The sequence below is a fragment of the Peromyscus leucopus genome, chromosome 1 (assembly GCF_004664715.2).
Source record: "Peromyscus leucopus breed LL Stock chromosome 1, UCI_PerLeu_2.1, whole genome shotgun sequence".
Lineage (NCBI taxonomy): Eukaryota > Metazoa > Chordata > Mammalia > Rodentia > Cricetidae > Peromyscus > Peromyscus leucopus.
The window spans coordinates 95,348,584-95,362,088 of record NC_051063.1 but is presented as its reverse complement, the minus strand read 5'-3'; the positions used below and the strand labels follow the sequence as shown (position 1 = coordinate 95,362,088).

Genomic DNA, 13,505 nt, shown 5'->3' with positions numbered 1-13,505 from the left:
AGGATCCTGGGATGGCGACCCTGGGACACGGACTTCACTCTTCCCTGATGGCAAAGCTGACCTCCAACCTCCCGCCTCCCCTCAGCCCCCAGTGTTCCTGGACTGTGGCATCCCAGTCCCTCTGGGGATGAAAGGGGAATGAAGGGGGGGCGGGGAGATGGGGGAGGGGTATGGGGCGGTAGGGGTGGGGAATGGGGGGATGGGGGGGCTGCAGTGGGTCCTCCTAATGGTGATCGTCGAAGAGTCTCCTTTGGTACCCTGGGTGGGAGGCCTTGGACATGAGCCCTCCATGGCAGTTCCTCATGGCTTCCTTCCATCATCCCAGGAGATCCCAGCCTCCACAGTGGTGGTCAACCTCTAGTGACTACCCCAATAAAGATGAACGGAAACGGTTTTCTTCCCTCTAAAGATCCACAGACCAGTGCAGTTTTGTAAAGGGTGGCTTCCTTCTCCATTTCATGTGAGAGTAAAATGAGAAATGAAAAGAAAAAAAAAAAGAGTTGCTTCTGCTTCCAATTTGCAGCCATGACAGCAAAGGCAGGTTATCAACACTTCCCTAATGACTATGCATCACCTTCATAATGAAAGTGAGAAGACATTTTTAATGCAAATGAGCTTAGGTGGAGGATGCAAACAGACCTGGATGTTAACTCTAATCTTGTCATTTATTATCTGGGACATCTTGAGTAGGTTACTTTAACCTCTCTGAGACTCAGTTTCCCCAGATGTAGACTGAGGATCCTTGGTTTTTGAGGTTTGCAGTGAGCTGGGACTGGGGTGGATGTAGGCTTTGACTCTGTTGAGGTTTGCAGTGAGCTGGGCTGAGGTGGATGCAGGCTTTGACCCTGTTGAGGTTTGCAGTGAGCTGGGCTGAGGTGGATGCAGGCTTTGGCGCCGAGAAGGAATCAGTCAAAGGAATTTCCACCTCAGCAGAGCCAGGACCCGCAGAAGTCAGCCAGCCTGTACCACCACATCGCAGTCCCTCCATCACACTGTGCCAGGAGCTGCAGAAGCCCAGCCTGCACCACACTGCAATCCCTCCATCACATTGTGCCAGAGAACAGACACTTACCCCAGCTTGTTGGAAAGAAATGATTATTGATCTACCTATGGCACATTGTAATTAGGAAACGTGGGGCTTGGGGAGATAACCAGCTCTGACCAGATCCCAGAAGGCATCTGCCTGTGAGGTCTCAGCACAGGAAACCAAAAGGCTCTTGATATTTAAAGCAGACAGGCAGTGGGTAGAGAGGACTGAATACTGATGGGCAGAGCTGAAGGATGGAGCTCTAGGTTGAACCTTCTGGAAGAATTCCTAAAGATACAGAATTGGACCCACCATGGAAGCTACTACCACATCAGCAGCCAGTGGACAAACTTCAAGAGCTCACGCAGTAGCCAGGCATCATAACAGTAACTTTGAACTTGTGCTTGCTAGCCATGTCACCTCAGTCATATCAGGCCAGGTGTGGTGGTGCATGCCCTTCAACCCAAGCAGAGAGGCAGAAGCAGGTGGATCTTCAAGTTAGAGACTAGCCTGATCTACACAGCAAGTTCCATGCCAGCCAGGGCTACATAGACCCTTTCCCAAAACAAAATAAAAATTGGGGGGAAATGAAACAAAATCTGAACCTCTGAAGACTCACGCCTCATCCCAGCACTGCTTTTCTGCACCCCACAGTGGAGGGAACAAACAAAACCGAAACAGTTTGGAAAACAACACATGCCTCACCTTTCACATCACGTCACCAGTAGAAAGGGAGTCACATCCCAAAACCAAGGTGCAAGGGAACCTGGTTTTGCCTCAAAAGCTGTGCAGGACAGAAAGGCATCCCTGTACCAAGCTCTCATGGAAGCCTCGGACAATCCTGACCAGTCGCTGTTTGTCCTGGAAAGGCTCCAAGCCCATGGAGCCCTTGGCCAGCTGTGCTCTGTGGAGATGTGGTGAGTGCTGGGTTGCTTTGCAGGGATACACGCCCCTCTGTCTTCCTAACAACGTATAGATTCTCCTTTATCCCTGTCTTCTCACCGTCGTTTCTCTTCTAGCAACACACTGGCTTTAGAAAACCACTCCAAGCCTGGACTCTAGACAAACCGGCGTGTTCTGTCCTTCCAGCCACAGAAGTGGCCCAAGAACAGACATGCTAACAAAACCAGAAGAATAACAACGATCCTCGAGAATCTTGCTGGGACTTCCCTCTCATTCCTGCTCTGTGAGCCCTGACTTCATCTTGCCACCCTGAGTGAAGTTAACCTGAGGACAAAGTCTCCACCGCCAGGAAGGCCTCCAGCATCTCAGAGAATAGAATCAGGCTAGATCAGACCATAGCTGAACTCCTGCATACCACGGAAAATACAACAGATAGAAACCCACACACAGACAGCCAGGCCCAGTAGCTCAAGCCTGTAATGGAAGATTTCTGTGACTTCAGTGCCAGCCTGGGTTATAGGGTGAGACTGTGTTAGGTACTGTTCTGTTGCTGTGATAAAACCCCATGACCAAGGCGACGTATAGAAGAGTCTCTTTGGGCTTACAGCTCCAGAGGGGTAAGAATCCATCCTGGCTGTGACGTGTGACAGCGAGTGGCAAGCATAAATGCCAAGACAGAGAGCTGAAAGCTCACTCCTCAAGCACAAACAGGAAGCAGAGACAGCAAAACCCACCCCCAAGGCTGACCCTCTCAGACCTCCGCAGTCAGCACCAGCAACTGGGGAGCAGCTGTCCAATCCAGGAACCTTTGGAGGACGGTTCATCCCAACACCATAGACGGTCCCAAAACAAAACAAGCTGGGAGTGGTGGTGCACACTCAGCACTTGGGAGGCAGAGACACGTGGATCTCTGTGAGTTTGAAGCCAGCCTGTACACAGAAAACCTCAAGCCAGCTAGAGCTACACAGTGAGACCTTATCTCAAAAAACAAACCAAAGCAAAACACAACAAAAGAAATCTCAGACCCGGGAGATAGCTCAGCAGGTAAAAACACTTGTTATGCAAGCCTGATGACCTGAGTCCCATCTGACTCCTATAAATTATCCTCTGACCTCCACAGGTTCATGTACACACACATACACCCCCCACACACTCTCTCACATACACCCACACCTAACCACACACATACACTCACTCTCTCTCATATATATATATATATATATATATATATATATATATATATATTCAAGCTAACAGAAGTGGGAAGTAGGATAACTGAAGATTCAAAGAACTGAAGGTACACAGATGATCTTGGGCACAGTCTGAGCTGAAGTCAGGACCTGTTCCCTAAGGTCTAGGTGACCGTGCTAGGCCAGGAATATCCGGGGACGGCACCTTCCTGGTGAGTCACTGCTCCGTGCACAGACGGCGGTATCAAATTAAAGTTGCCAGTTCCTTTTGGCCCAGAAAGAGTGGGGAGACAATTCTCTCTGGGGAGGGGAAGCTCCACCCTGTAAGGCCTGCAAGGACCCATACTTCTGTTAGCTCCCCATGCAGGGGCAGTAAAGCTGTTTTCTTTCATTTTGACTTTGAATTACGACTTTTTTGCTATACACCCCTGAAAATATGGCCAGAGATGAGTGTTTATTGACCTGGAAAGGCGCTCATAACAGTACGTGAGGTAGAAAAGGCAGACTGCAAATGCACAGGTTAAATCTCACTTCAAAAGTCACATGTGCAGGGCTGGGGAGACGGTTCAGCAGCTGAGGGTGCTTAATGAGGACAGGAGTTCTGCTCCCAGCAAGGTATCAGGTGCTCAAATTGACTGTAACTCCAGCTCCAGGGGATCTGACACTTTCTTCTGGCCTCCAAGGGCACCCCTACATATGTGCACATACACACAAACTTAAGCTTTTAAAAAATTTGCCAAGCCTGATAACCTGTGTTTATTCCCCAGAACTCATGGAAGGAGAGAACTGATTCCCAAAATACACACTGTGGCACCAGTCCATGCTCCAGACACCCACCCCCCCCAAGCATGCGCGCGCGCGCACGCGCGCGCGCGCACACACACACACACACGAATAGAGTTTTAAGTTAGATATGGAAGTATATGTATACATAGGAAAAAGTCTGGTGGGGCCAGAGATGTGACTCACCTAGCATGCACTAAGCCCTGGGTTTGATCCCAGCACTACATAAACTGGGCATGGTGGTGCACACCTGTAATCCTAGTACTTGGGCGGTGGAGGCAGGAGGATCAGGAATTCAAGTCATGGGAGCTGTGGGGGGCGGGGGGAGAGAACCCGAGGGAGCAAGGCCAAGGGCCAAAAGACATGCAGAAAATATGCGCTATAAAATGTTTGGAGTTATTCGAGTTACTGTCCTCGTGGTGGATGTGGTGACTTTTCCTTCTCCCTTTGTGCACGCCTGTAGCTCATTTGTCTGCTGCCCTTGAGTCCTCAAGTCCTCCAGACTTTCAGATCATCCTTTGGCAAGCATTCACCCCATATAGTGCGCACATTCCAAGGCCCTCCCCCGGCCTTGCGGTAAGTTTCCTGGTTCACGCTCAAGTTTGCTTCTCCTTCCTCTTCCTGCGTCTCCCTGGCACCCCACTCCCTGCAGCTGTTCTCTCTGTCCTCAGTTAACCCAAATGTGGAACGCTGCCCCCTTTCCTGGGTCCCCTCCCCAAAGAACATCTTACCCGAGGCGCTCCTGAGAGGCCGCAGCTCCACGCGGTGCTGTAGCCAACTTAAAATCAGCAGGAGCACCCCTGTGCATGCCCTGGCAACAGCTGTTTCAGGAAATGTCTCACTGGACAAGCTTCTCTCAAACCTGCTTCTCATTACGGGAGATCAGTGCCCTCGCTTCTGCCCAAGGACCCCCCCTGCATCCACCCGGTCCCTACCTGCCACCGAACTTCCACATTTTTAAACATATTTCGTTTTCTTCTATACAGTAGGTGACCTCCCTTGCGGGATCTCCTTTTCCCAGAAGGAAAATTTTACCATACCCAAAAGACTGTCAAGAAATCTTTTGGAGCTAGAGACATGATTCAGAAGTTAAGGTCCTTGCAAAGGACCTGAGCTCCATTCCCAGCCCCAGGACAAAAAACAAACAAAACTGAACAGGTAAAGACAGAAGACCAAGCCCCAGGGAAACGGAAAGTAGCCAACCACTTTATCCCTTTGGGGTGGGAGGGGTCCCCCAAACAGATGCTGGCTTGGGTATTTTCTAGGGCCCTGGGTCCTCCCCTTTTTCCTATGGGTTCTATCTGGATACTTGCCTCACGCCTCCCTGACATTTCACCTCACAGCGTCTTCCACGATAAAGCCACACTCTTAGATTTCCGACTTTCTACTGACTTCCCACTAATTCTCCTTCAGCACCATGACTCCCGCAACCCTTAGCTTCCCCCCAGGCTAAGAGGAAAGTCACCGGGACCACTTCGGGTATACAGACTACCACAAGCCCAGTATGCCATGGGCTGCTGAGTTCAATCCTGTAGGTCAAGGGCAGGACTACAAAGGAGCAGGTGACCAGTGCAATTAAGGTAGGACTATATCCCAGCTAACCAGGACACCTCCCTCTTCCCTCCCTATTGATATTACCTGCCCAGGCCCAGAACAAGGATAGTCCTTTCTTCTGTCTTGCCCAGATGTTCAGTTTTTGTCTGTGCCAAGAAATAAGCTCCGTGGTCCCCTGGACATCCACATAACAGTGTCATGGAACTTAGTATTCATACAGTTCACTGGCCGCCTTCCCCAAGGGCCCCACCCCTCTCTAGCTCTGCCATTTGTCAGCAGTGTGGCAAGTCTGTTTACTTCCCACCAGGCCTTAGTTTCCCCACCTACAAAGCAGAGATGATAGTTGATAGAAGCGAGTGAGTACTCTGTGTAAAATACTTGGATTGGTGCTTATGGGTTAGTGCTCCATCACTGTCCTAGTCAGCTTCCTGTTGCTGTGATAAACACCATGACCCAAAGCAGCCTGGGCAGGAGAGGGTTTATTTCAAGTTACAGCTATAGTCCACCCTAAAGGGAAGCCAGGGCAGAAGTCAGGGCAGGAGCTCAAGGCAGGAACCTGGAAGCAGGAAATAAAGCAGAGGCCATGGAAGAACACTGCTTAGTGGATTGCTCTCATGGCTTGCTCAATTCGCTTGCTTGCTTTCTTCCTTTTTTTTTTTTTTTTTTTTTTTTTTTCTTGTTTCTAGACAGGGTTTCTCTGTGTAGCCCTGGCTGTCCTGGAACTCATTCCAGGCTGGCTTCAAAATCCTCCTGCCTCTGCCTTCTGAGTGCTGGGTTTAAAGTCACGTGTCACCACGGCCAGCTCAATTGGCTTTCTTATGTAACCCAGGACCACCTGTCCAGGGATGGAGCCGCTCTCAGTGGAATGGGCCCTCTCACATGAATCATTAGTTATGAAAATGCTCCATAAGTTTGCCTACAGGCCATTCTGATGGAGGTATTTCCTCGGCTGAGGTTCCCTCTTCCCAAATGACCTGACCATGTGTCAAGCTGACAAAAAAATCACCAGTACCATCATGTCAGCCATCGTTCCCAGCACCGTTACTAATTCCATTTATCATGCCTTCTGGTGTACAGGCCCCGGTGCCATTTACTTCTGTTTCTATCCTTATCAGCAGAGCCAGCAAGGAGCCTGTGCACACTACCCAACTGGATTAAAGCTTTGGTGTGAAGCAATGGACCTCTGAGAAACCGCATGGCATGTCTTTCCTGATACCCTTGCCAGCTCCTCAACATCCCTTCTTAGATAGTCTGTTTTCTTCCTCTACAAATCCTTTCTATCTGGCTTTGAAAATCACCACCTACTCCTCATAGAAACGTAAGAAGAGAGCAGCTGGAGGAGAGACGTCAGGGCTGACTGCTCTCCACGGAGAATAGGAAACTCTGTAAGGGGAGAGGCCTGGAGTGTGGCTTGGTAGCTGAGTGCTTGCATACATGAGAGATGTCTTAGTTTGGATTCCCAGCATGGAAAAAAAAAAAAGCAACACAATTTTTAAAGCTGCAATTTATATAAGAACTAATTTATTCTAAGTGATCCCCTAGGGCTGATGAACCCCTCCTCAAAAGGTGGCTTTTGTTCAGTACCTCTCTGAGCTGATAGCTAAAGGAATGCCATCTGACCGTGGGCCACTGTGGATGCAAAGGAGGGGATTACCTCCCAGACATGGATGGTGACGATGTGGCCGTGCTTTTGCGACTGGCAGAGGGCGATTACCTGGGAGTTGGTTCTTTCCTTCCACTGAGGGATCTGGGGGTTGATCAGGTCATCGAGCTGGCACAAGAAGTGTTCCTACTGCAGTGTTCTCAACCTGTGGGTTGAGACCCCTTTGGGGTCGAATGACCCTTTCACAGGGGTAGCAAATCAGGCTGGCCTCAAACTCACAGAGATCCACCTGTCTCTGCCTCCTGAGTGCTGGGATTAAAGGCGTGCACCACCATTGCCTGGCCAATGAAAATAACTTGATGGTTGGGGTCACCACAACATGATTAAAGGGTCACAGCATTGGGAAGGTTGAGAACCACTGTTCTACTGGATGGATGAGCCATCTCCCTGGCCCTAGACTTGTAATTTTATTATTAAATACCTATGTCCCACCCAAGCTCATACGTTAAAAGCCTGCTCCCTAACGTGATGGTATAGGGGACATTCTTTGGAAGTAACCAGTTGTGGTGGTTTGAATGTGAACAGGCCTCCATAGGCTCATATACTTGAATGCTTGGTCCCCAATAGGTGGAACTACTTGGGAATGGTTAGGAGATGTGTCCTTGTTAGAGGAGGTGTGTCACTAGAGGTAGGCTCTCAGGTTTTAAAAGTCAATACCATTCCCAGTTAGCTCTCTGACTCATGCTTGTAGATCATGCTTGTAGTAAATTCTCATCTACTGCTCCAGTGCCCTACCTGCCTGCTGCTGCCATGCTCTCTGCAATGGTGGTCATGCACTCCAACCTTCTGAGACTGTGAACTGTTGTAGACTATTGCTTTAACTGGGTAAAGGTGTGTTACGTTGATTTATGCTGCATTTGTTTAACTATATAAGGATGTGTGTTTCACTATGTAAAGATGTGTTGCATTTGTTTCACCTTGCCTGCCCAAGGCACCTGATTGGTCTAATAAAAAGCTGAATGTCCAATAGCTAGGCAGGAGGGAGATAGGCGGGGCTGGCAGGCAGAGAGAAGAAATGGGAGGAATCTAGGCTCAAGAAGAAAGAGAGGGGAGAATGAAGCACAAAGAGAGGGACACACCTGGGGCAAGAAGCCAGACAGCTGCCAGACAGACAGACAGACACAGAAGAAGCAGGAAAAGTAGGACACACAGAAAGAAAAGGTTAAAAAAAAAAACCCTGAGGCAAAAGTAGATAAACAGATTATTTAAGTTAAAAGAGCTAGCCAGAAATGAGCCTAAGCTAGGCTGAATACTCTTAACTAATAAGAAGTCTTCGTATCATGATTTGGGAGCTGGTGGGTGAGTCAAAAGAAATAGCCTGGTACAGTAAGCCCCAAATAAACTCTTTCTTCTGTAAGTTGCCTTGGTCCTGGTGTCTTATCACAGCAATAGAAAAGTAACTAAGACAACAGTATTAGACGAGGTCATGAAGGTGAAGCCCTCATAAATGGGATGAGCATCTTTATGACCCAAGAGAGCTTGCTTCCTTTCTCAATTATGTAAAGGCATGACCAAAAGATAACCCATCTTTGAACAGAATTGTGCCGTCAGCAAACACCAAATGGGGAAATATCTTATTCCTGGACTAAAGTATAGGAAAGCACCCAGACCCATATCACTCTGTGGCTGAAAGGCACTCCCCTGTTTTCCCAGGGAAGCCTATAGATTCTTGTTCCTCCAGCTCCTTTGGCCTTGGCAATCCCCTCCTTGTGGCCCCCTGAATCCAAGCTAGAGGCTGGAAAATGGCCGTTCTCAGGCCACAGCTCCTTAGACCAGAGGACAGCCAACTCTCCAGCTGCTCTCTGCAGCAATGAGGGTGTAGAAGTGTTGTAGAACCACTGTGAGTAATTTAGCAAAAGAGCTTTGGGATAAGAGTTAAGCCATTACATGGTGGTAGTCCCAGAGCCTGCAAATCAGAAGTGCTGGTAGCTAGGAAGCGGAGCTGATGTATGTTAAAGGGAGAACCATGACGACCTTCAAGAACACATCAGAGCCCTGCCTATTTGTGCTGGACCAGGACTGATCACATGACCCTGCCTAGCTTGGAGAACATTGGAAAATACCTGTGGGGAGATACAAGGAAATGTTTAGTTTAAGTCTTTCCTGCATGAGACATTAGCTGTTATTGTGTGACGATGTAACTGTGGAGACAACTGAAGCATGATGGAACATTCTCTCCAAGGTTTGGTCTCTAGTTTGCTCTATGTTTTAATCACCAGACCTGTTTTACTGCTTGGAGGTGAAGGAGAATGTTTCCACCACTCCATCTCTCTCCCAAGAACAGAGCTGGGAACACGACAGTCCCTGAACCTTCCTCGGGTCAGGCAGATGCTGGACTCCATCCTAAAGGAATATCCCTGGAGGAAGGTGTCCAGCCCCTCCCTATTTGTTCTGGAATTTGTGGGCTTCAGTACAGACTGTCCTGTATCTTAAGGACCCCTCTCAGAATGATGTCCTACTTGAAGGGGATGAACTGGACTGTAGGCTGTAAAACTGGATTTAGGAATTGATGGCATTTGTTCTGTTTCTGCAGTGCTGAGGATCAAAGCCAGGCTCCACACATGTTAAACATGTGCTCTACCACTGAGCTGTGGCTCTAGCTCCTGACTTAAACAAAATATATAAATAACAGTTTTACTGAGATACAGTTCACACACCACAGAGTTCACCGACTTAGACTGCAACTCAACGGTCTTAGTATATTTACAGAGTTGTGCCAACTGTCAAGATTGACTTCAGGACATTTTCACTCTCCCCCAAAGAAACTATCCGTGTCCACGTTGTTATTCTCTGTTCGTACTCAGCCCTACAAGCTCTTACTTTCTGACCCTGCAGATGTGTCTATTTTGGACATTTCAGACGAATGCAGTTATAATACACATGTTCTCGCTACATCTGAGTGTCATCCAGTATGCGATGTGTTTAACACACAGCAGTGTGTGCTGACCATTGGTCAAACAGCAGTGTGTTAACCACTCCTCAGTTGACAGACATTTAGTCTGTTCCCACCTTTGGAACAATCTGCTATAAACTTTCAGGCCCAGCCTTTCTGTTAACATACATTTTCATTTCTCCTGGATGGATACCTGAGGATAGAATTGCTGAGTCATTTATTAATGCTTAATGTTTAACCTTTTGATGGCTGCACCAATGTACACTGAAGGCTTCTATTTCTCTGTACCCTTGCCAGGAACACATTTATCTTTCTTTGCTACTCCATTTTTCTTTTTTTTTCTTTTTCTTTTCTTTTTTTTTTGTGGAGGGGGATGTTAGGATTCAAACCCAGAGCCACAAGAGTGCTAAGTACATGCTCTATGCTCTACCACTGAGTAACAGTCCCAGTGAGCTGCCCTCAAACTCTCAGGCTTAAGCAATCCTGCCTCAGCTTCCCCTGTAGTAGCTGTGACTACAGGCCATCGGGTCCTCTGGAGCTAGAGTTACAGATGGTTGTGAGATGCCATGTGGGTGCTGGGAATTGAACCTGGGTCTTCTCAGCTCAGTGATTAAGAGCAGTTGGTGCTCTTAACCACTGAGCTATTTCTCCAGCCCATTGTTTTTGTCTTTTTTTTTTTTTCTTTTTTTAAGGCATGGTCTCATGATATACCCAGGCTGGCCTGGAACTCTCTGTGTAAATCATGCTGGCCTTGAACTCACAGAGATCCAAGTGTTGAGATTAAAGGCATGAACCACCATACCTGGATCATGTTAAATCATTTTGATATAAAGAACAGATATGGCTGGATTTTTTGTCTCTCTATAGGTTTTGTTTTTGTTATATTGGGCCTTGAACCCAGGGCTTTGCACATGCTAGGCAAGCAGTCTACCACTCAGCTACATCCTCAACTGCCCGTGAGCTTCTTATACACGTGCACGCGCCAGAAGTTTCAACCTCATGCTCCACTCGTTCTTCTGTGCTCTGTCTAAATGAACCTTTAGAAGCTGGCTGCCATCCAGTTTCACACAGATCCTCTTCCTCACAATTTCACTTGGGAAGACCAGGTCCTCAAGGATGGCATCGTGCACTGCTGTCAGGGTGTGGCTTCTGGGGCGATTTTGCTTTTGGCGGGTAGGAGGGATTGGGACAGGGTTTCTCTGTGTAACAGTCCTGATCATCCTGGAATTCAGTATGTAGACCAGGCTGGCCTCGAACTCAGAGATCCACCCGACTTGCTTTTGCTTATCTTTCGTATGGTTTTTCTGAGTTGGCTTGGGCAGAATCTTCCTCTGAGGTATAAGACTATGTGCTGCCCACTAAACTTTCCTCCAATTCACAAGCCACACTTGGATTTTCTGGAAAGATTTCGGCTGAGGAACCTGTACAAAACTTATGATAGTTTTCCTACCACCAGCTCCAAGGTCCTTGGCCACAGTGATGTTGAGTTCCTGCACCTGCGCCTTGAGATCTGAGTTCATCTCCAGCTCGAGCAGCACCCAAGAGATGCCAGACTCGAACTCATCTGGCTTCTTGCCATTGGACTTCACAATATTGGCGCTCCAGCTGAACATGGCCTCATCCTTAAAGAGTACAAGCTTAGAAAGAACTCTTTACCCATTTTTAAACTGGACTGTCTTATTAAGTTATGTAAGATCTTTATATATTATAGATATTGGTCCTATGTCAGATACATGATTTAGAAATATTTTGTACTATTCTGTGGATTGTCCTTTTAACAACAATCCTTTGAAGGATAAAAATTTTAAATTTGAAAAAAAAAATTGCTTCTGTTTTGGATAGCATAGCTAAGACTATTGCCTAATCCTAGGTCACAAAATTTTACTACATTTTTCCCAGGAATTTTATAACACTAGCTATTACATGTAGATCTTCAATCTATCTTGAGTTGATTTTTATTTGTGCTGTGAGTTAGGGCCCAACTGTACTCTTTTGCGTGGGGTAACCAACCAGCTGTGCTGGCACCCGGTGTTGTAAACGTTATCTTCCCCACAGGACTCTCTTGGCACCGTGGCCAACAACTGATTGACCATTAGCATGGCAGCGTATCTCTAGACTCAGTTTCGTTTCACATCTCTGTATGTCTATCCTTATGCCAATACTACACTAACTTGATAGGAAGTTTTAGAATGAGGAAATTCAAGTATTTCAACTTTAGTCTTTTACAAGTTTGCTTCGGCTAGCCTACATCTCTTGATTTTCACATGAGTTTTAAGATTGGCTTTTTTTTTTTTAAATTTATTTACTTTTATTTCATGTGCATTGGTTTTTGCTTGTATCTATATCTCTGTGAGGGTGTTGGAGCCACTGGAACTGGAGTCACAGACAGCTGTGAGCTGCCATGTGAGTGCTGGGAATTGAACCCAGGTCCTCTGGAAGAGCAGTCGGTGCTCTTAACCGCTGAGCCATCTCTCCAGTGCCCAAGATTGGCTCATTGTGTATATAAAGAAGTCAGATTGGTTTGTACTAGGGAGACAGTGTGAGCACACTGGTGTCATGATGTGCATACTGAAGTCAAAGGACCTCAGGAATTGACCTCATTTCCATCTTGCTGCTCCTGAGCTGTATTCCAGCCTCACTGGGAGAGTCTCCTGTCTCCACCTCCCATCTCATCATAGGAGTGCTGGGGTTGCAGTGGACACCCCACACCTAGTTTTTAACATAGGTTCTGGGGGTCAGAATTGACTTATCAGGCTTGTATATCTAATGCTTTTACCTACTGAGCCATCTGCTGGCCCCTGGGTGGGACTGTAACAGAGACTGCTCAGTTGGGTGATATCTTACCAATACTATGTCTTCTGATCCATGAACATGGGCTATTAACAAGGTCTTTTCCTATCTCGCAATGATCTTTTGTGGTTTTTAGAGTATACATACTGTATTTGTTTTTTCTAGAGATTCCCTAAGCATTTTATTCTTTTGGATGCTATTATAAATGGAACTTAATTTGCAGTGTGTTTGTTGCTACTGTGTAAAAATATAATTTATTTTTGTATGCTAATCTTGAAATCTTCCTTATCTCTCTTATTTGTCCTAATAATAGTCTTTAGTAGATCATTTGGAATTCTCTACATACAAGATCACATCATAACGTTAGCTGCGGTGTTGCATACCTGTTTGGGGTTATTATGTGTGTGCCTCCATGTGTTTATGTACACCATGTGCATGTAGTACCCACAGAGGCCAGAAGATGGCTCAGTAGGTAAAAAGTAGGGTATGTAGGCAGAAGTTTCTCTCCCACCTGCCTACTCCCAAATACCAGGTAGCTGCTTCCCACATAACTGACTCCAAGGCTTAATATTACTTATAAATGCTCAGCCAGTAGCTCAAGATTATTACTAATTAGCTCTTACACTTAAATTAGCCCATAATTCTTTCTATGTTTAGCCACATGGCTTAGTACCTTTTCTCAGTGTGACATTCTCATCTTGC

General features: G+C 46.9%; 1 pseudogene; it reads right to left on the bottom strand.

The window, feature by feature from the left end:
* Nucleotides 1-4,392: 4,392 nt before the first annotated feature.
* LOC114710433 lies at nt 4,393-11,626 on the bottom strand (annotated as a pseudogene).
* Nucleotides 11,627-13,505: the final 1,879 nt, after the last annotated feature.